At 41.6% G+C, this 23,691-nt stretch overlaps 1 protein-coding gene across 2 annotated transcripts in view; it reads right to left on the reverse strand.

The window, feature by feature from the left end:
• ITPR3 (inositol 1,4,5-trisphosphate receptor type 3) overlaps positions 1-23,691 on the reverse strand; it is a 200,774-nt gene that overhangs the window by 174,982 nt on the left and 2,101 nt on the right. The window lies entirely within an intron of this gene.

The raw sequence follows: 23,691 nt of genomic DNA on the forward strand, positions 1-23,691 counted from the left end.
ATATCTTGGAATGTAAATTCACCACAAAAAAGAAGGGCAACATTTCATTGGCTAAAACCAAAATTGTAAGATAGTTTGTTTACAAGAAGTGCATATTAGACAAAAGGATTATAAATTTTTATGGAATAAGCACTTGGGACTAGAATTTTATACATTGGCTGAACAGAAGAAGAGAGGAGTAATATTTTATATTAAAAAAGAATTGGATCCGAAATTGGTTTTTAAAGATAAAGATGAAAGGTACATTGCGGTGGAAATTTTTTTGAATGCTAAAAAAACTTTGTTGGTGGAACTTTATGCTCCAAATGGTGCAAAGGACACTTTCTTTAAAAATATTACGCAACATATTGATGAACTGACTTATGAGCAAATTTTGTTGATGGGGGACTTTAATGGAACAATTCAGAATACACTAGATAGATCTGGGAAGAAAAAAATTGATAAAGAAGGGAAATTGCCAAAATCATTTTCTGAGCTGGTTGAACAAGAGAATTTGGAGGATATATGGAGGAAGTTCAATCCTGAAGTACGGGACTATACCTTTTTCTCAGCCAGACAAAATTCTTTTTCTAGAATCAACATGTTGTGGGGTACCAAAGACTTGGGACTTATAACAAAGAAGATAGAGATTTTACCCAAAATAGGAGCTGACCATAACTCAATAATGTGGATTACAAAATTGTCTAAAAAGTCGAGAAGATGGAGAATAAATGAAGATTTACTACAGAATAAAGAAATAGTGACATCTCTAGAAAATGAAACTAAAGCTTTCTTCCAAATAAACGATAAAGAAGAAATAGAATTTCAGATGGTGTGGGATGCTTATAAAGCAGTAATGAGAGGAATATTAATAACATTGAATAATAAATATAAGAGAGCAAAAGATAAACAGATCTTGGACATTCAAAATGAAATTAAGAAAAAAGGTGAATTAAGAAAAAGGCCAGGGAAAAAGAAAATTATAAGGGAGATTACAATATTGCAAACTCAAATGAGACATTTGTTAAATAAGGAAATGGAATGGAATTTGAAAAAAATTACAACAGAAATCTTTTGAGGGAGCAAATAAACCTGGAAAGTACCTGGCTTGGCAACTGAAGAAAAAAAGAGAAAGTAAAATTATTAACAAAATTGTGGTTGATGGAAAAGAAGGTGGATCAAGAAGGAATAAAGTGAGAATTTTTAAGTATTATGCTAATTTATGTAAGGGTGTTAAAATAAAGAAAGAAAGGATTGAAACACATTTGCAAAAAATCAAAATAGCACCCTTAACTGAATATATGGAAAAAATTTTGAACGATCCAATTGAAGAAATAGAAATTGAAGCAGCGATTAATGTAATGAAAGTTGGAAAGACACCTGGACCAGATTGATATACGGCAAAAATTTTTAAAATGCTTAAAGAAGAATTAGTACCGAAACTTCAAAAATTTATGAATGCAATAAGATCAGATGGGAAAATACCTAATACATGGAAAGAAGCTGTAATTTCGCTGATTCCAAAGGAAGATAGAGATGTACGAGTGTAAAGAATTATAGACCAATTTCATTATTAAACAATGATTATAAGACATATACAAGAATCCTGGCAGAACGGCTTAAACAATATTTAATAAATTTTATAAAGGAAGATCAAGCAGGTTTTCTTCCCAAAAGGCAAATAAGAGACAATATTAGAACTGTTGTTAATATTGTAGAATATTATGAGGGACATCCAGAGAAGGAAGTTGCATTATTTTTTGGGGATGAAGAAAGCTTTTGATAATCTGAACTGGGACTTTATGTTTGCAGTAATGGAAAAAATAAAGTTGGGGGAGAACTTTATAAGAATGATAAAGGCAATATATATTGAACAACATGCAAGGTTATGTATAAACACAGATCTCACAGATGAAATGAAAATTAGCAAAGGTACAAGACAAGGTTGTCCACTTTCTCCATTGTTATTTATAATGACTCTTGAAATCTTACTGATGCAAATACAAGATGATGAAGAAATAGAAGGAATGAGAATTAAAAGTTTTACCTATAAATACAGAGCATTTGCAGGATATAATGTTTATAAATGAAAATCCTATACAAGTTACCCCTTTGTTATTAGCTAAAATACAAATTTTGGAGAATTGGCAGGACTTTATGTTAATAAAGAAAAATCAAAACTTATGTAAAAATATGCAAGTAAATAAAAGGAACTGCAGAGCCTAACGGGATGCGAGGTTACTTCTAAAGTAAAATATTTGGGTGTGGAAATAACAATGAAGAATATTGATTTGTTCAAAAATAATTATGAAAAGTTATGGTGGAAAATGGATGAAGATATGATAAAGTGGAACAAGCTTAATTTGTCATTGCTTGGGAGAATAGCTGCAATTAAGATGAACATTTTGCCGAGAATAATGTATTTATTCCAAACAATCCCGATTGTGAAAGACAGCAAACAATTTAATAAATGGCAAAGAAAGATTTCAGAATTTATATGGGCTGGGAAGAAACCAAGGATTAAAATGAAAGTTTTAACAGACACTAAAGAAAGAGGAAGTTTTCACTACCAGATTTAAGACTATATCATGAAGCAGTTTGTTTGGTGTAGATAAAAGATTGGGTGACGTTATTGAATAAAAAACTTTTAACATTGAAAGGTCATGGAAATAAATTTGGCTGGCACGCTTATATGTATTATGGGAAGAAAAAGAGGGATGTTTTTTTCTCTCACCATTATATAAGAAACGACTTGCTAAATATTTGGATGAAGTATAAGAAATATGGCGATGAGAGAAAACCACTATGGATAGTGCCTGCAGAAGTAATAAAAATAGCTGAGTTAGGAGAGGGGAAATGGATGTCATACAATCAATTATTAAAAATACAAAGCGGGAAAGTAGAGTTGAAAACTGCTGAGGAGCTGAATTATAAGTATGACTGGTTTCAAATGCAACAAATAAAGAGTTTGGTGGAAAGTGATCTTAAAACTGAAGGAATAAGACGAGAACAAACGGAAATGGAAAAAGTTCTGCTTGGAGATAATGAAAAATTAATTGCAAAAATTTATAAGTTACTTTTAAAATGGTCTACATAAGAACATAAGAGAAGCCATGTTAGATCAAGCCAATGGCCCATCCAGTCCAACACTCTGTTTCACACAGTGGCCAAAAAAAAATTATATATATAATATACACACATATACACACTGTGGCTAATAGCCACTGATGGACCTCTGCTCCATATTTTTATCTAACTCCCTCTTGAAGGTGGCTGTGCTTGTGGCCGCCACCACCTCCTGTGGCAGTGACTTCCACATGTTAATCACCCTTTGGATGAAGAAGTACTTCCTTTTATCCGTTTTAACCTGTCTGCTCAGCAATTTCATCGAATGCCCATGAGTTCTTGTATTGTGCGAAAGGGAGAAAAGTACTTCTTTCTCTGCTTTCTCCATCCCATGCATTATCTTGTAAACCTCTATCATGTCACCCCGCAGTCGACGTTTCTCCAAGCTAAAGAGCCCCAAGCGTTTCAACCTTTCTTCATAGGGAAACTGTTCCAGCCCTTTAATCATTCTAGTTGCCCTTTTCTGGACTTTCTCCAATGCTGTAATATCCTTTTTGAGGTGCGGCGACCAGAACTGCACACAGTACTCCAAATGAGACCGCACCATCGATTTATACAGGGGCATTATGATACTGACTGATTTGTTTTCAATTCCCTTCCTAATAATTCCCAGCATGGCGTTGGCCTTTTTTATTGCAAACGCACACTGTCTTGACATTTTCAGTGAGTTATCTACCACAACCCCAAGATCTCTCTCTTGGTCAGTCTCTGGCAGTTCACACCCCATCAACTTGTATTTGTAGCTGGGATTCTTGGCCCCAATGTGCATTACTTTGCACTTGGCCACATTGAACCGCATCTGCCACGTTGACGCCCACTCACTCAGCCTCAACAGATCCCTTTGGAGTTCCTCACAATCCTCTCTGGTTCTCACCACCCGGAACAATTTAGTGTCATCCACAAACTTGGCCACTTCACTGCTCACTCCCAACTCCAAATCATTTATGAATAAGTTAAAGAGCATGGGACCCAGTACTGAGCCCTGCGGCACCTCACTGCTTACCGTCCTCCACTGCAAAGACTGCCCATTTATACTCATTTTCTGGTTCCTATTAATTAGACAGTTTTTGATCCACAAGAGGATCTGTCTTTTTACTCCATGACTCTCAAGCTTTCTAAGGAGCCTTTGATGAGGAACTTTATCAAAAGCTTTCTGGAAGTCAAGGTAAACAACATCTATCGGGTCTCCTTTGTCCACATGTTTGTTCACCCCCTCAAAGAAATGTAACAGGTTAGTGAGTCAAGATATTCCCTTACAGAACCCATGCTGAGTCTTCCTCAATAACCCGTGTCCATCAATGTGCCTACTCATTTTGTCCTTGATAATGCTTTCTACCAACTTTCCCGGTATTGAAGTCAGACTGACTGGCCTGTAATTTCCCGGATCTCCTCTGGAACCCTTTTTAAAGATGGGAGTGACATCTGCTACCTTCCAGTCCTCAGGAACGGGGGCAGATTTCAATGAAAGATTACAGATTTTTGTTAGAAGATCCACAAGTTCAACTTTGAGTTCTTTCAGAACTCTCGGATGTATGCCATCCGGCCCCAGTGACTTATTCGTTTTTAATCCGTCTTTTAGTTGTAGGACCTCCTCTTTTGTCACCTCAATCTGACTCAGGTCTTTCAACACTCCTTCCAAAATTAGTGGTTCTGGGGTGGGCAAAAAGTTCTCATCTTCCATAGTAAAGACGGAGGCAAAAAATACAGAAGATGAAGTAGTGAAATCTCAAATGATTAAATGGGCAATTAATGTAAATAAAGAAATTCAGATGGACACATTGGAATATTTGTGGAAGAACTCTATGAAACTCTCAACATGTCAGAGTATCAAAGAAAATTGTTTTAAGATGATGTACAGATGGTATATGACTCCTAAAAAATTGGCAAAGATGAACGATAAGATGCCGGACAGATGTTGGAAATGTAAAAAACATGAAGGTTCTTTCTACCGTATGTGGTGGACTTGTGAAAAAGTGAAAAAGTTTTGGCAGATGATTCAACAAGAGATTTCTAAGATCTTGGAATACGAATTCAACAAAATGGCAGAGACTTTTCTGTTGGGATTACAAATGGAAAAATTTCCAAAAGAAGATAGGACTTTAATCTGGTACTTGCTCTCAGCTGCTAGGACATTGTATGCGGAGTTGTGGAAGTAAGAAAAAATACCAGAGAAATGGGATTGGATTGTAAAAGTCATGACATGGAGTGAAATGGATAAGTTTACAAGAACCTTAAGAGACTATGATTTAGAAGTATTTAAGATGGAGTGGAAAAAGTTCAGAAGATACGTAGAGAAAGAGTGGAAAATAAAAGGACACTGGGAAATTTTTGATAAAGACTAAGTATAAGAGGGAGAAGGATATGAGTTTTGGTTCTTATTAATTAAGGGTACCTTTAATACTAATGTTTTAAGCATAGTACACCGGCGGGGGTCAAGTAACGGGAAGAGGGGTGGGTAGAGAGTAATATATGGGATAGAGGGGGGGAGTAGTTATTAATGATGTAAGGAATTGAATATACTACCATATGTTACCAATAAAATGGTTTGAAACGGAAATCCTGCAGGCCTCTCATTGGTGTTTATCAAGTTATGGAGGTCAGATGGAACCACGTTTGCCACCATTCATTCCCTAAATCAAAATTTTGGGATTGCAGGATTTGTGTAGATCTTTTTGCTGGATGCTGGAAACTTAGTCTGGATAGGCCCGCATCAGCCATGTCTTAGTGGATGTTTTCACAATTTCTATATTCTGTTTTCACAATTTCTATATTCACAAAGAAGAGCATCTTGTCTTTGGAGATGCAGGAAAATGATATGGCACAACATGGGTAGCCAATAGGTTGGAGTGGGTTTAATACATCTGCTGATGGTTCTCATTGTTATATTGAGTTGAACATCAAGTTTGTGGACATGGGGGCTGTTGAGCCAAACTGAAGCAACATATTCCACAATAATATACACCAACTCCAAAGTTGAGCATCTAAGTATTTTAGCAGATGCATCTCAAATTGTACCATATAATTTTTTGAGAATGTTGTTTCGCATACATATTTTCACTGCTACATTGGTAAGATGGTCTTTATAGCTCAAGGTCCTGTCCAATGCCAAGGTACTTAATTGTATGGTTGTGTACTTCTCAAGATATTAAATGTCAGTAAACTCTAGAGCAGGGGTGACCAAACTGCAGCTCAGGAGCCACATGTGGCTCTTTCACACACATTGTGTGGTTATTGAGGCCCGCACCACCCCAATTGGCTGGATTGGAAAAGGCATTTGTCTCACTTTCCCAGGCCAAGTCAGCTGGCAGCTTGGAGAATGCATTTAGTTGCTTTCTTTCTACATTTCCTCCCTCCACTTATTCCCTCCCTCCCTCTTTCCTTCCTTTCCTCAAACATCTTTCATGTCTTATGGCTCTCAAACATCTGCCGTTTATTCTGTGTGGCTCTTACATTGAGCAAGTTTGGCCACCCCTGCTCTAGAAGAAAGAGTTAACAAGACAGGAATTGCTGTGATGCGAAATAGAAGAAATCCATGGCTTAGCCAAGAAGAAAAGATCAGCACCAAAAAGATAATGGGAAAGTAAACTAGGAGAGAAAAGAGATTATTGATAAAGGGCAAACAAAATGAAGGTATTTAAAATCAAAATGTATCAATTTTAAATGACTCAGGTAATGAAATGGATGCCAATGAAGACAATATAAAAAAGAAGAAACACCCACAATATGGGGGGTCCCTACCCTAAAGGACAAAAAAGTTAGGGGGGTCCAGGATCTCTGCCTGATGGTACACCACTCTCCTGAGCCCCCCCCCCCCCAACTACAAGAGTGGTTCCTTGCTGGGTATCTATGCTGTCCCCAGATGGTTGATTAGAGTATTTCCCACTAAGAGGGCCAGCCCTCCTCACACTGTCTGCATTACCATTTACCGGCTCTGCCTAGTGCATGCAGCTTCTGCTTTCACTCCAACTAGCATTTGCAAGGACATCTACTGACCAACTGCCTTATAGTACACCCTATAGTAGCACCCTTATAGTAACATGTTCGAGTGGGGCTTATCATGGTACAAAGAACAAACTTGCAGCATCAAGAAATGTATTTAAAATAAAAAGTCCACACATATGGTCTGCACAGCAATGGATCAAACAAGGTTACAAAGGAACAGTAGGTTCTAGGGATAGGCATGAACCAGAAAATTCCGGTTCAGTTCAGTGTGTGTCCAAATTGAACCCTGAACTGAATGGAGTAAAAATTGCCTGAAGCAGCCACTTTAGGCCACCTTTCTCCAGGGCCACAGTAAACCGCAGCCAGGAGAAATGGGGGGGGGGGGGATTGCCCAGGGAAGTGAAAGGGATCTCTGAAACGGTTTCCATTAATTTCAGACTAACAGCAGGGCTAGTGCACCCATCAGCTGTTAGGATGAAACAGATGCACTTTTCACTCCTCATTTTGTATGGGTGGGTTTGCCCAACAGCTGTTAGGTTTAAATGGCTCTGAGCCATTAAACCCCCGTTTTGCTTATAAGTGGGGTAGGGGAGATAAATGAATTGCTGAAATGGCTTGCATCCAGGGCCGTAGCCAGGATTTCATGTTTGGTGGGGCCCACAGCAGGATTTAATTTGGGGGGGGGGGCTGGTGGCCACCCAGTTTGGTGACTCTGGGCTTTCAGCACTGTAAACTGCCTTGAGCTCCACAAGCTAAACCTCACCCCCCCCCCCCCATTTCTCCACAGCTTAAATTAAAAAAAAGAGGGAGAGAAAAGCAGACACACAAAAGTTCAGACCAGTAACTCAGTTTAAAACAAATTATATATTGGATGATGAGAAGACATCCAATCAGAAAACAATTACCATTGAAACACAGGGGATATCCATTAATTGATACAGAAAAAGAATCCTCAGAAAAATAAGAAAGAAAGCAAAAGAGCATGGGTCCATTAGAACAGAAGAAAATATAATTATTAATGAATGTGATTTAGCAATTAAGAAACCATGAGAAGTACAGATCCCTCTACCTTATACAGATTGACCAGGTTGCTGACTGTGTATGTGAGGACTGTGGATGATCTGACAAGCTGAAGATTTCACTGAATCCTGGTTCAGTCCAGTCTCTTCTGGAGCTGAGCTAGTTTCCAGTCTCTTCCGCCCTCCAGTTCCATGATCATATTTCTTTAGTACATCAATCACAGGACAAAAATTCTACAAATCTTCAGAAGAGTGAGGACTTTTTCTAGTCCAATCAATGTATTCCAGCTTCACAAGGAGGTAAAAGGGCACTCCCCCCCCAATAGCAGCATGCTCAATTCTCTTCTTTGCCAAGGCTGACACCTAAATACTACCAAATCCATTTAATTTACACCAAGAAGCAGTCACCACAGGACACTAAATAGCAGTCACGGTCAGCAGGAAAAGGTTTATAACAAGAATCTCAAGTACATTACTTGCCCTCTGACCCTTACATTTGCCTTTTTACTAGCCATCTGGAACAGAACTCATTCTTCCTTAATACTAGGGTAGTAGGCACATGAAACCATGCCTGCAGGAGCAAAAGTACAGTGCACTTTAATTGTTATATAGAAGGAAATTATGCATTGGCATCCTTTCCAGAGCAATGTGTACTGCCCCATAGAGCTCCACCCTTCAAATCTACACACAACCACAATAATGGTTATCTTAAGGTGTGATTGAAAACTAAATAGCAGTCACTTATTCAGTAGTGTTGACTCAATGCCCTTCCCCTTTGACAGAGTCAGAGTGTGCATGCAAACTGCACATAATCATACTCCCTATCTGACATGCTGTTTGCATGCACCTTTCCTCGCATTTCCTCACAAACATCATAACCACTGGAGTGGTTATAAGTCTGCAGTTTGTAAATGTGAAGAATTATGAATTCAGATCCTCATATGTGTGCCTATAATATTTGTCTAAATAATACATGTGCTTCCCAAAATACATTCTATAACAGAAATTCTTAATAAGCATTACAGTGCAACCCTAAGCAGAAATAACCCTTCTAAGCCTTCTAAAACTTCTAAAACTTCAATGGTTTTAGAAGGGTGTTACCAGGGCTTTTTTTTTTGGTAGAAAAAGCCCAGCGGAAATTCATTTGCATATTAAGCCACACCCCCAACACTAAGCCAGCCGGAGCTGCATTCCTGTGCGCTCCTGCTCAAAAAAAGCACTGGGTATTACTCTGCTTAAGACGGGACTTTTAGCCTACCACTCCCACAGCAAAATTTTGGAACACACAAAAAAAAACCCCAGTAATTTTCACCATATTGTTTATCCCAAATCTTAAAAGGATAATACTTTTGATGATACCTTATATCAACACAGTGAAACCCAAGATCAGTTCCCTGCTCACCCCTTTTCCTCTGGCCAAATCCTGCTCATTGGAACCCAGTGAAGCTTCAGTTCACTTTCATTTCACATCTATTACTTGATTCTTACCCAGAATTATCCATTCATTTTTAAACATTTTGTGCAGTTTCTCAAAAATAGACACCAAGATGTTGCTGTATTTATCAGCGTACTACACCAACCCACTATTCAACCTTAGTCCCTGTTATTCATGGGTTGCAGAAACACCTGTACCAAAGTGGTTCTGGGAAGCCAAATTTTCCTATCTCTGCTACCACCACCTAATTTGGTCTGCATGAAGCAGCCAGTGATTAGAATCATAGGTTTGGTAGTGAAATTTAATGAGCAGTAGCATTAAAAGTCTCTGAAAAAGACAAAATGCTAGGAAAAGTTGAAGGCAGTGGGAAATGAGATGCAACCCAAGATAGATTGACTCAATAAAGGAAGCCACAACCATCAGTTCACAAGATCTGAGCAAGGCAGTTAATTACAGGATGTTTTGGAAGTCATTAATCCATTGGGTTGGTCATAAACCAGAAGCAACCTGACAGTACTTAATCCACATACATAATATCTATCTGCCATCTCCTCCTTTGACATGCCATCCAATTCCCATACTTTTTTGCCAATATGCATGTATGGATCCAGCATGAGATGGGCCAACCATACTGTACACTTTTAAAAGTCTTTTTCATAGCAAAATACATGGCATGTGCAACTGTGACCTCCCATGGATGCACACTGCTGTTTCCTTAGCCATGGAAACATCAAGCTACTTTAACTGAAGTCACACAATAACTGCTCCTTTCTGGATGCAGCTGAATCCTAATTGGTTTAAAAGAAAGCACAAAATCAGGACTTGAGTCTACCAATACAATCAAGCCCCACATTTAGGAATTTGTTCGTACTGTTGAAAACCACTTGTGGCTACAGCTTTAATTGGTAGCATTGTTTTTCATACCTGCCTCTCTCCAGGAGATTCATGCAAAGCCTTCATTACTAAAATATGTAGTAGCTAAGGAGTATAACTGGCAGTTTTATTTAGCCTTGGGGCAATTCTCTTGACGTGTTTGGTCACCAGCAGATTTTTTTTTCTTACAGAAGAGTACCCTTTCATTTCTGCAGGGAGTCTTTAATTTTCTCTTGCATTCATTCCAACCTTGTAATTTCAAAAATTTTGGCTAGTTTTCAACCCTGATCTTAGCCAATAAATAAGCTAGAACAGAAATTTATGCACAAAAATATAATCCAGCAAAGTTAACAACCAAGTCCAATGAAGAAAAACTGAATAGTTAAATAGTTTTTAAACTGTTTGGCAATCAAATTGAATGCAAAAATATCAGGCTCTGCCCATTTGCTTCACAGAAATTAGAAAACAGAGGAAACAAGAACCATGTATGCTGCCCCAGGCACTTTGGAGGAAAGGTGGGATAAAAGTGTTTACACTGCACAGGGTCTTTGCCATATGTGCACAGAGAAGTCAATGGGGGGGGGGGGGGATATACAGGAAATCAAGATATTGAGTATTTCCAAGCAGCAAGCAAATATAACAGCAGTGAAATACCACTTTTTTATATCTTCCACATTTTAAGGGCTTAAAGACAGAGACTGGAATTCTCAGACCTTCTGCTTCAAATGGAATCTCTCCATTTAGAGAAGTGACATACGTTTCCTCAAATAAATTAAAACAAATAGAATCCTCTCTAGTTGCCAATTGTCTGGAGAAAGACTGCCCTGTTCTTCCAATAGAGGCTTCATGGGATGTTATTTAACCTCCATGCCACAAAAAAAAAAAGCTTCAACTGCCCATTTCCACACATTAAGCTCCTTCTAGAGGGAGAAAACATTTTTCTCCAGTCCTGTTGGTAACCCTAGCTATATCCCTCTCACTGAGTCAAAACATCTAATATTTGTAGACTCCACTAAACTGCAATGGCTTTATTAATTCATTTAAGGCAAACTGCATTTTCTCCTTTTCTGCTTTACAAGGGCACCTGTATGTTCCCAGCGGTGCTACCTGATTAACTGCAGGTTTTCACTGGCTGCCCTATTTTAGTTGGCTTCTGTATCCCAGTAATGTTTCGTGCATCTTGAAATTTATTTTCTACCCAGCATCATCAAACCCAATTAAGTCTGCAACACACCTTGCACTCCATTTTAAGAGCACCTCCATTACACCCTGAAACTGCTTTCTCCCCTTCCCCCCCCCCCCCACCTTTTTTAACTCAACTGAACTAATGAAGAATTCCAGGGAAGACTACTTTGTAATATTTTGGTATTAAAGGATATTGTATTTTTAATCAATCAGCTAAATACCGCCAGATATTTATCCACCTTCCCATGGACTTTAATCAATGGTAGATTTATGTAGGTATTTCAGGGGCAAAAGTAAGGTGGTATGGGCTGGTACAGTATACTGACTAAAAAGTGGCATCTCCTATCTTCTGCTTCAAGTCCTCAAGAAAGGCTGTACCAGTTCACACCTAGGACATCCCACCCAAAGTGTTCTTGCATACCATTTTACCCAAAGAACTACAGAAAAGCTCTCTGCCCATGTGGCTGGCTATAAATATTCTGAGTATGTTTTTCCCAAAGCCCCTGATATCCACAGATCAATTCTCCATTATACCCTATGGGAATTGGTCTCCATAAGGATTGCCCAGCAGACATTTCCCTCCCCCGCACCCTGCCGCCGCTTTCTGATGACCCTGAAGTGGGGGGAGGGCCTCCAAATCAGGGGATCCCCTGCCCCCAACTGGGGATTGGCAACCCCAGGATCAACCTTTAAGCAAAAAATGCACATGCTTAGAGCACCAAGGGAAGAAGGCATCACAGAGGTTTTTTTGCTTAAGTTGCTTACTAACATTCAGTGTTAATTAAATAAAAATTTAAAAGTTTATATTTAATATGGTTGTAGGGGATGGCCTGAGGGACAGCCTGGAAGACAACTGAATTTTTAATCTCTTATTTCACCTTTAGCATTTATTGAATCTTAATATCTTATTAGATAAGTAGTGAAATGGTCGAGTTGTCCCTTTGGTGGGCTGTGCTTAGGGCATTAGTTGGCCTTAATATGGCCCTGCCAGTCCCCCCTCTCCAGCCTCCACCTGCAAATCTTCATGAACTTCCTAACCCACAGCTGGCAACCCTAACTCAAAGCTGTCTGTTGCTATTTACTAATGGGAACTAAATCTAGAGAATGATGCTCAACTGGTTTAACAACAATGTATTTTAATTGCATTTCTACAGCTGATCCATACTGCTGATTTGCCACATCTTTTCCTACCAGGGATCTTGGATCTTCATACTAAGAAACTAACAGCATTAGCTTCATTGTATAAAGACATTAAGACGTGATACATGCATCCCAAATATGCTGCAACAACTACTTCACAAACAACATTCTAGCCTATCAGATAAGTGGCGAAATTTCATTTTTCTGAGTTGTGGCTCACTTTTTTTAAAAAGCTGATCTCTTGCTTCAGATGACAGAGCTGTTAAAGGATGGTCTACGGAACTAATGCTGAGGCCAAATCATAGAAAATATCTTACAGAAGAACACATACTGATTCTATCTACAGCCTGTAGATAGAATCTGTGTGTGTTCTTCTGTAGACCTCAGCAAACAATGGCAATGCTGGTAAACAACAGACATCCTAAAACAGAAATAGCCATAAAAAGCTAAAAACAGCATACACCTGAAGGAAATAATCTAAAACAAAAGACACAAACAGAAACAGCACCAACACAATACCATAGAGCAGCAGCAAAGTTTGCTGGAATTTAAAAAAAAAATCAAATTGATGTCAAAAGTTATATGACAGTACCAGACACGGGGAGAGAAAGGGCATTCCACAATTGTATGTGGATACCTGGTGTGCAGAATCATTAGACTCCATTCCTTGAATCTGAAATAATAATCATATCCTTATAGTTAGTTAGGGCCAAACTTTTCAAAGGAGTTGAGTTCAGATTCCTTGCAGCCTCAAAGCATGTGCGAGGAATGACCGTTCACAAATAAAGCAGAGCCCATTTGAGCACAAAATGCCACTGAAGGGTAAGGAGTGGCTCCTGCCTCCCCTCCACCATTTTCAATGCCAAAATAGTTCTGGGGAGGGGAGGTATTTTCCTGTTTTTGCTACTCCACATGAAACAAGGAAATAACTCCCCAAAACAGCCAGGAGGAAGGAAGGAGCCTCTTCTCCCCCCACAGTGGAGTTCCAAGTCCAAATGGGATCTCCTTTTTTTTAAAATAGCCATTTTCTACATAGTGAAAATCTCATTCAGTTCTTCATGGTTACAGCATCAGACTAGAATCTGGAAGATGGAAATATATAAGAACCAACAGTCAAATATAAATTTACTGGATCTATTTGCAGTAGAGTAACAGGGATCCACAATTTATTTGAACATAAACAGTGAATACACAAGAATGAATGTCCTGGCTGCTCCTAGCACTGCCCTAATTTTCCAGTTTTCTGAATGATTTCTTCCTTCTTCTTCTTTTGTTTGTTTCCAATCCCCCTTTTGTCATGAAGTTTGCTGGGTGTCCTTAGGACAGTCATTCTTTCTCTCAGCCCAACCTACTTCACAGACCTGGTGTGAGGATAAAATGGAGAAGGGTGAACTTTGTATATCATGCTGATATTATTGGAGGAAGGGAGAGATAAAAATAAACTAAATCAACCAATCAGTAAATATTCTGAATCACAAGAACCTGAGATTAATTTTGGACACAATAGCAACTGCTCCTCTTTCCTGTTATATCCAGCCACTTCTGGATAAGTTCCTTACAAATTTTCCTTTACAGCTAAATTAAGAAATGGTATCTATCCTTTGGCATAGGGTTTGACCTGTTTGCCCTATGTAGAAAACTGAGAGGCTTTGTTGACTTTTAATATTTATTTATTTAATTAATTTATATTCCGCCCTCCCCACCAAAGGCAATCTCAAGGCGGCTCACAAACCAAGGGTCAACAGAAGCACATTAGTGCGACCGGTAAAATAAACAACAATAAAAACATAAAAACAATTGGTTAAAACATTTTGCATGTGTTACTATAATAGTTTCAGGCAGCGATTGAATTCTGGTGGTTAGCTGTACTCAGAGGTCTCAGGATCACCATAGCGTGATAAGATAGACCATTGGTGGTGTTCTTATGGGCCAGTCCCATTGTTGCAGTTGTTACCATCATATAAATGCCTGGCAGAAGAGTGCCGTTTTGCAGGCTCGGCGGAACTGTAAAAGTTCTTGCAGGGCCCTAACCTCCTCTGGCAACTCATTCCACCAGCTAGGGACAGCAACGGAAAAGGCCCTGACTCTCGTTATTTTGAGCCTCGTTTCTCTGATGCTGGGGACTCTCAACAGGTTTTGAGACCCTGACCGAAGTGCTCGCTGGGGCACGTGCAGGGAAAGGCAGTCCCTAAGGTATACAGAACCCTGGCCATATAGGGCTTTAAAGGTAATGACCAGTGAATCCGGTACACAATTGGTAGCCAGTGCAGTGCTTACAGCACAGGCCGAATGTGCTCCCGTAAAGGAACTCCCATTAACAACCTGGCTGCAGCATTATGCACTAGCTGGAGTCACCGGATTTGGTACAAGGGCAGCCCCATGTAGAGGGCATTGCAGTAATCTAATTGAGGTGACCATAGTATGGATCACAGTAGTTAAGTTGTCACAATCAAGAAAGGAAACCAACTGACTTACCATCCGCAGATGGTAAAAAGCTGACCTGGCAGTGGCAGCTACTTGGGCCTCCATCGTTAAGGAGGCATCCAAGAGCACTCCTAAGCTTTTAACCTTGGGCACCGGCATAAGCTGCGCCCCATCGAAGGTCGGTAAACGGACCTCCAGTCCCAAACCGTGGCGACTTAGGTACAGGACCTCCGTCTTCGTCGGATTTAATTTCAGTCCGCTCAGCCTGAGCCACCCTACCACAGCTTGTAATGCAGCGGACAGATCTCCTAGGGTGGAATTGGACTGACCACCCATCAACAGGTAGAGCTGGATGTCATCAGCGTACTGGTGACAACCCAGCCCATGCCTCTGGGCAACCTGGGCGAGGGGGCGCATGTAGATGTTAAATAACATCGGAGAAAGAACCACTCCCTGCGGCACACCACATATAAGTGGGTGTCATCGGGATAGTTTGTCTCCTAGCGCCACCCTCTGTCCCCAACCCTGGAGGAAGGAGGAAAGCCAGTTCAAGGCCAATCCCTGAATCCCAGCGTCAGCGAGGCAATAGGTCAGTAGCTGATGGTCGACCATGTCGAATGCCGCCGACAGGTCTAACAGCATCAGAACTGCCAAGCCACCTCTGTCCAGGTGCCTCTGGAGGTCATCTGTGAGGGCAATCAGAACCGTCTCCATCCTGTAACCCAGATAAAAACCAGATTGATGAGGATGAAGCATGGAAGAATCATCCAGAAAACTCTGAAGCTGCACTGCCACAGCCCTTTCAATAATCTTGCCTAAGAATGGCAAGTTAGACACCGGCCGGTAATTAGCCAATTCAGCTGGGTCCAGAGATGGCTTTTTAAAAAGGGGGCAAACCACTGCCTCTTTTAGAGGCTGGGGGAAGGTTTCTTCGAGAAGGGACCCATTGACAATTTCCTTTAGGGGAACCCATAGCTCCTCTAGGCCAGCTTTTATTAGCCAAGAGGAGCATGGGCCAACCTACAGGTGGTTGGGCGCACAGTGGAGAGTACTCTGTCAACTTCCTCTAGGCTGAGTGGAGTGAAAGAATCCAAAACTTGACTAGGAGACATGGTCAGGGCCTCGAGTTCATTTACTGTTTTCCAAGGTGGCAGGGAGGTCACAGCAGAGTGACAGGACTTTATCTGTGAAAAAGCTTGCAAATGCCTCACAGCCAATATTCAATTCCCTAGCATTTGATATACCCTGACATAGGGTAGTTAAAGACCGAATTGTCCTTAATAATTGTGCTGGGTACAAGTTCGCAGACGCAATCATGGTCGCAAGATATATTTTCTTAGCGGCCTTGACTGCCACCTCATAGGTTCTCATATACGACCTATACGCTGTTCTTGTCACTTCGTCGCAGGCTCGATGCCACTGCCTCTCTAGCCATTTGAGCCTCCATTTCATCTGCCATAGTCCCGGCGTATACCAGGGCATCAGCTTTATACGGGGGCGCAGAGGGTGCTGGGGAGCGATTTTGTCGATGGCTGTGGCGAGCCTACTATGCTAGGTCTCCATGAGCTCATCTAGGGAATAGCCAAGGATCCCAAAGAGCCATCTGGAACTGCATAGGGTCCATTTGGTTCTGTGGGCGGGCTAAAATACACCCACCGCCCAAACAGGGTTGGAGCGGGATATTCAAGCGGGCCTTCAGAGCACAGTGGTCCGACCACAGCACTGCATCAGCAGTAATACAGTCCACTGTCATTCCCACTGCAAAGATCAAATCCAGAATGTGTCCAGCTTGATGGGTGGGAGTTGTTACATATTGAGAGAGTCCCAGTGCCGCCATGGATGACACCAGGTCTGACGCCAATGTGCAGCCCACATCATCTGCACGGACATTGAAGTCACCCAGGACCAGAAGTCTAGGGTGCTGCAGCACCTATACAATGTTGGAAGATGAGCAAGTGAATGAGCCTGAGATGGGTTCTTATCTCGCTGTACATGCTAAGTCACTCAGTTCTCACATCTATTTAACTTTTAACTGTATTCCTATTTGCTGCTATTTAAGGTCTTACCAACTATTAGTCTTACCAACTATAAGTCTTAGCTATACTTATCACCTAGTTACTTATGTATAATGATTCTACGTAGCCCCTCCTGGCAACTACCCCCCACACCCTCTCACTACCTATATGTAATGGTTGGTGAGGCTTGTTTCAATGTATCTGAAAAACTGTGCATGCATACATACGTTTATACCCAGAATTAAACTTAGTTGGTCTTAAAGATGCCCATGGACTCAAACTTTGTTAGGTTTATTGAATGACTTTTGAAGTAAGCAGGAAAACAATCCAGTCCACTGTGCAGGCAATAGCTTGCATACATGTCAGCTATTTTGTTTTGGCACCTGAGAGCAGTTTCCACCACTCAGGATGATTCAGATTCTCTGTCAGCAGTAATTCCAAAGATGTAGATGTGTTAGTCTGTCTGTTGCAGGAAAAATAAATAGGAGTCTTGTGGCACCTTAAAGACTAAAAAGAGGTTTTTCATGTGTGTGGGAGGGAGGGTGTTTTCTCAGATTCCAGCATGAGCTTTTGTAGCAGTCCTCTCTCCAAAACTGCAAGTTACACCCCTCTCTCCTCACAAAGTTCATATATGAATGGAGAGCTTCCAAGCTTTTCTGAGCCAAGCAGATGCACATGGAAGTGGAACTAATGTTGCATGTGTATGTCCGCTTGGAAGCTTTGCTGATCTTGGTCGGTGATTTGACTATCAAATGAATCATGGTGCACAAAGCAAAGAGGGCTTTCCAAACAAAAACATGTCTTTATCACTTAAATTTGTTTGTGTTCAACCACTGCCTCAATCCAGTAACCTGTTCCAAGCAGTTAGGAGCCTCTTTCTACATCAAAATCCCAAACTATACAGCATCGGAATTTAAGATTTAGAAAACAGAAGGATTGTGGTCTGATCAAGTAATCAAATTATTCGGACATCAACAGTCCAATCCTAAAAACAGAGTTAAAACCTTCCACCAGTGTTCCCTCTAAGCTGAGTTCATGTGAGCTAGCTCACAGTTTTTTAGCCTCTGGCTCACACATTTTTCTCTTAGTTCAGCCTGCTCAGGAAGGATGGCCCCTGAGCACACCAATTTATGCAGCAGCTCACAAAGTAGAATTTTTGCTCACAAGACTCCACAGCTTAGAGAGAACATTTTTTAGAAGGAAGCAACTCTGTTTAAGATTTGTATTTATTTATTTATTTTATCTATTTTGTAGGCTTATATTCCGCCTTTTCCCATAAACGGGCTCAGGCGGATCACAACATATAAAAATAACAATAAAAACCTACATATCAATGTTAAAACACCAAATTAAAATTAACAGGAAAAACAATAAATAAAACGCACCCCCGGCGGACAGGCCAAAGCATATCAATAACCAGTTGTAGTCCCACCTTCAACTATGGTAATAACAATAGGATGGCACTGTAATAAAGCATGTCACAACAAGGGAGGCCAAATGATGGAATAATAGGACACCCGCTGCCTCAACCATAGGCCTGGCGGAACAGCTCCATCTTGCAGGCCCTACGAAATGGCAGTAATTCAGGTAGGGCCCGGATCTCCACAGGGAGCTGATTCCACCAGGCAGGGCCAGGGCTGAAAATGTCCTGGCCCTGGTTGAGGCAAGTCGGACATCCTTAGGGTCAGAAGTGACCAGGAGGTGTTGCGCAGCTGATCGCAACAACCTCTGGGGCGTATATGGGGAAAGGCGGTACCTTAGGTATGTTGGTCCCAGACCACGTAAGGCTTTAAATGTCAGTACCAAAACCTTGAAGTGGATCCAGTACTCAATAGGTAGCCAGTGCAGTTGGCGCAGCACTGGCTGAATGCTTGCCCATAAAGGCAATGCAGTTAACAGCTGTGCTGCCGCATTCTGCACTAGCTGGAGTTTCCGGATCAGCCGCAAGGGTAAGCCTGCGTAGAGCGAGTTACAGTAATGCAACCTGGAAGTGACCGTTGCATGGATCACAGAAGCTAAATTCTGGGGGGACAGGTAGGGCGCCAGCTGCCTGGCCTGCCGAAGGTGGTGAAAGGCAGATCAAGCAACTGATGTGACCTGGGCCTCCATGGTAAGTGAGGCATCCAGTATCACTCCCAAACTCCTCACCTTCTGAACTGGTGCAAGAGATGCACTGTCCAGGGTTGGGAGTCGGAGGCTCCCCCAACTCTAGTCCCCCACGGTTCAGGACCTCCGCCTTGGTTGGATTGAGTTTCAGCCAGCTTTGCCGCAACCATCCAGCCACGGCTTCCAAGGTCAAATGCTCCAGAGTGATGTCTGAATGGCCATCCATTAACAGATAGAGCTGGGTGTCATCCGCATATTGGTGACAGCCCAGCCCAAAACCTCAAGCAATCTGGGCAAGGGGGCACATATAGCTGTTAAACATCATTGGTGAGAGAATAGCTCCTTGTGGTACACCACACTCTAGTGGGTGTCACAAAGAGGTCTGCTCACCAAGGGCCACCCTTTGTCCCCAACCACAGAGAAAGGAGGAAAACCCCCTGTAAGGCAATCCCCTGGACTCCTATGTCAACAAGGCAGTGGGGTCATTAAATCGTAGTCGACCAAGTCAAACGCTGCTGAAAGATCTAGCGCTGATCTGCTTTGATCCAGATGCCTTCTAAGGTCATCTGTGAGGGCAACCAAGACAGTCTCCATGCCATGCCCAGGGTGGAAGCCAGACTGGAAAGGGTCGAGGATAGAGGTGTCCTCCAGGAAAGCTTGAAACTGCTACACCACCACTTACTCAATTACCTTACCCAGAAACGGAAGATTCGAGACTGGGTTGTAATTGGTCGGGACCATAGGGTCCAAAGATGGCTTCTTCAAAAGTGGACGTACCACTGCCTCTTTTAGCCTAACTGGGAAAGTTCCTTATGACAGGGACAGATTAATAATATCTACCAAAGGGCTCCAGACTTCAGCACCACCTGCTTTAACAAGCCAGATTGGGCATGGGTCTAGAGGGCAAGTGGTAGGCTTCACTGCAGCCAAGATCCTGTCCATGTCTTCCAGAGAAAGCTGGCTGAAGTGGTCCAAAGAAGGGCCCAAGGACAGACAACAGGCTTCCAGTTAACGTACTGTATCAACTGTGACTGGAAGATCTCGGCAAAGAGCCAAGACATTGTTTGCAAAACAAGTCGCAAAAGCCTCATAGCCAAAATCCAATTCCCTAACCCTTTGGTTGCCTATTGGCACTGTAGTTAATGATCGAATTCTCCTAAACAATTGGGCTGGGCGCAACTTCACAGATGCAATGGAGGCCGCCTTCTCATAGAGCTGCCTTCTCATAGAGCTTCATAAATGTTCTTTAAGACTTTCTTGACTCCTCGTCATAAGAGCGCTGCCACACTCGCTCTAGCTGTCTAAGTTGCCTAAGATAGCTATGTGAGGTGGCTATTCTAAGAACATTTTCCTAGAAGCAAGCCTCACTGAATAAAACAACACTTACTTGTAAATAGACCTGCTTAGGATTTCTCTCTTAGTGTATGTTATTTGTTCACATTTCACACAAGCCCACATTTAGCAGCCTATCTACAAACAGGACCCTAAACCATTGAGATGGGACTATCATGGGCATATCATGATGACTATAATGAAAACATTTATATCCCAACTTTCCTCATGGTTCAAGGTGGCTGCTCTACTTCAGCGTGCTCAAAGCAGAACCACCTCAAGGAATTTAGTTTCCCAAATGACCCAAGCTATTTTTCTGTCACTTCAGCAGCAATGCATATCTAGGACGGGATGACAGGCATTTACTATGTTTCTGCTATTGCTAATCAGGCCCTTGCAAACTACAGAGGCACTGCCAGCAATGTTGTAGCAATGGGAGAAGACGGCTGAGACTGAGCCACAAGCTGCGGCTAAGTCACAAAGCCTGTCTGAGCTTATTTCAGTTGGAATATGTCTCCACTTCTGCTTGAACACTTAGTAGGCAACATATGTTGGATACAAGCTTGCGACATTTTGTAACCAAAATTATTTTCTACAGAAATGCAGCAGCATCCACCAAATTGTGCAACACACTCTGGATCCCACCTGGCTTTAGACTTAGACAACTACCTGTGTGTAGCTCAGCTCATGCCTAGAAGGAGGAGGATTTATATCCTGCCCTATACTCTGAATCTCAGTCTCAGAGCGGTCACAATATCCTTTACCTCCACCCCCCACCAAAACAGACACCCTGTGAGGTGGGTGGGGCTGTGAGAGCTCTTACAGCAGCTGCCCTTTCAAGGACAACTCCTGTGAAATCTATGGCTGATTCAAGGCCATTCCAGCAGGTGCAAGTGGAGGAGCGGAGGAATCAAACCTGGTTCTCCCAGATAAGAGTCCACGCACTTAACCACTACACCAAACTGGCTCTCCATGTAGGTATCTGGTGTTCTATTTATGCATGTGGATAGATGGCTACAACTAGCAAATGACTGTATGAATCTGTACTGAGGAAAGCACCTACCTGGCCAGTATCTTTAAAAGAAAAAAGAGTGGCGTGATGCTGCAGGTTGTGGGTCAGTCAGAAATTTTTCTCTAGGCCAGATTGGCAAGGGATTCTGGAGGTTTTGTCCATCTTCTGGGCATAGAGCAGGGGTCACTGGGGATGTATGTGTGTGGGGAAGGTATTCATGAATTTCTTGCATTGTGCAGGGGGTTGGACTAGATGACCCTGGATGTCCCTTCCAACTCTATGATTCTAAATATTTTACATTGTCCTGTGTGGGGCACAAATAATGTTACAGTGATTTTATATAGGTTAGCATAATACCCCAACACCAATAGACACATTTGCATGTTTGGCTGAACAGTATTTGGATGGCAGACCACCAAGGAAGTCCAGGGTCATGTCAAGGAGGCAGGCAATGGCAAACCACCTCTGAACATCTCTTTGCCTTGAAAACCCTACAGAATTGCCATGTCAGCTGTGACTTGACAGCACTTTCCACCACCACAACTAAGGCTAAGAGAAGAGCAAGCACAGAAGACCCACTTTTCAGAGACCAGTGCCTCTTGCTACTTAGAGACAGATCAAGATGGGTAACCATGTTAGTCTGCCTGTAGCAATAGAAAAGACCAAGAGTCCAGCATCACCTTAAAGACTAACACATTTGTGGCAGGGTATAAGCTCTTTTCTACTTTTGCTATTTAGGTCCACCTACATCAGTTCATCTAGTCTACAGTATTGTCTACAGTATGCATCTGGTATGGCTACTCTTCCCTGTGCTTTGTGCTGGACCTCCTCCCATCTGCATCATAGACTGGCATAAGCTCAGAGGGTTGTTCTGTTTTGTTTGTTTGGCAATCTGCATGGAAGTAGCAGCAATGTCAACACACCATTCATCCCACCACTTCATTTATTCTAAAAAGGGATCCCCCCCCCTCTTGTTCTCATCCATTGACTACATAAAGGCACAGTAGGAGCATAGCAAGCATCCATGTAAACAGGCTGCTACAGTAACCCACATAAGGCTCTGCTTTCTAACTACAAGAGGGCTGACAAAAAAGAATGGCTTGATGCTGCAGGTTGTGGGAGGTACCATCAAACTGAGTTGACTGCTGCTTAGAATTTACAGGCATCCTAACTAGTTTTAATTCAACAAGCCACATAGCTCTAAGTAAGGTCAGGAAGAGAAAAGCCAATGATCTACCCACACCCAGTCAGTAGCATTATTGTTTCTTTTCTTCTCTCAGGGAACACTTTAAAGTCTGCTAGGATGTAAAGGGCTCACCAGAGCTAAGAAGAAATTAGCACAGCAGGATGGCAGTCTTTAGCAGTCTCTGAGTACTGTATGCGAACAAGCTACGAGGATTATATCACAATTTGCAGGCAGCGATTCATGACTGCCAATTAGCATTTAGCAAGCACCAGCCATGCACTAAGTGTTGCACAGAACATAGAAGGGACACTGTCCATGCCCAGCAAGGTTACAGTCCAAGCAGAAAATCGCTTCACTTTTAACCTATCAGTTCTGAGAAAGGAGGGATAAGATAACTGAGCTGACACAGCATAAAATAGGCAAGGGCATGGTGACTCAGGAAAGGTGTCTATAGCTCATGATTCAGATTGCTTTTTTAAAAGAAAAGCAAAAACACAGTTTCTATTTCTTGGATATTAGCAATAGCCTATAATACTAGTCATATTAAATAAATCTACATTACTGAGGCCATGAATGGCAGGGTGAGATCCAAAGCAGCATGAGTTTTGAATACCATGGGAGAGGGACAATTAGCAGGGAAAGCAATGGAGGGAAGATTGGTAATGTATCACTTTGTATAACAAAAAATAGGTTGTTGCTTATGAATGCATTTGCAATTAATAATACTTTATTTAGGGCTGGTCCATTCAACCCATTGTACCCATGCAAACAGACCTGATTTTTCACAAGTACACCACTTTTCAGATATACACAAAATGTGTTAATCAGAGAATCCCATAATGGGTGGCATCAATTTCCACAACTATCAGAATACTTTTTCTCCATAGCCACAGGCATGAGAATTTCTATTAATTATA

Source organism: Heteronotia binoei, chromosome 2, assembly GCF_032191835.1.
Source record: "Heteronotia binoei isolate CCM8104 ecotype False Entrance Well chromosome 2, APGP_CSIRO_Hbin_v1, whole genome shotgun sequence".
In the NCBI taxonomy this organism is placed as follows: domain Eukaryota; kingdom Metazoa; phylum Chordata; class Lepidosauria; order Squamata; family Gekkonidae; genus Heteronotia; species Heteronotia binoei.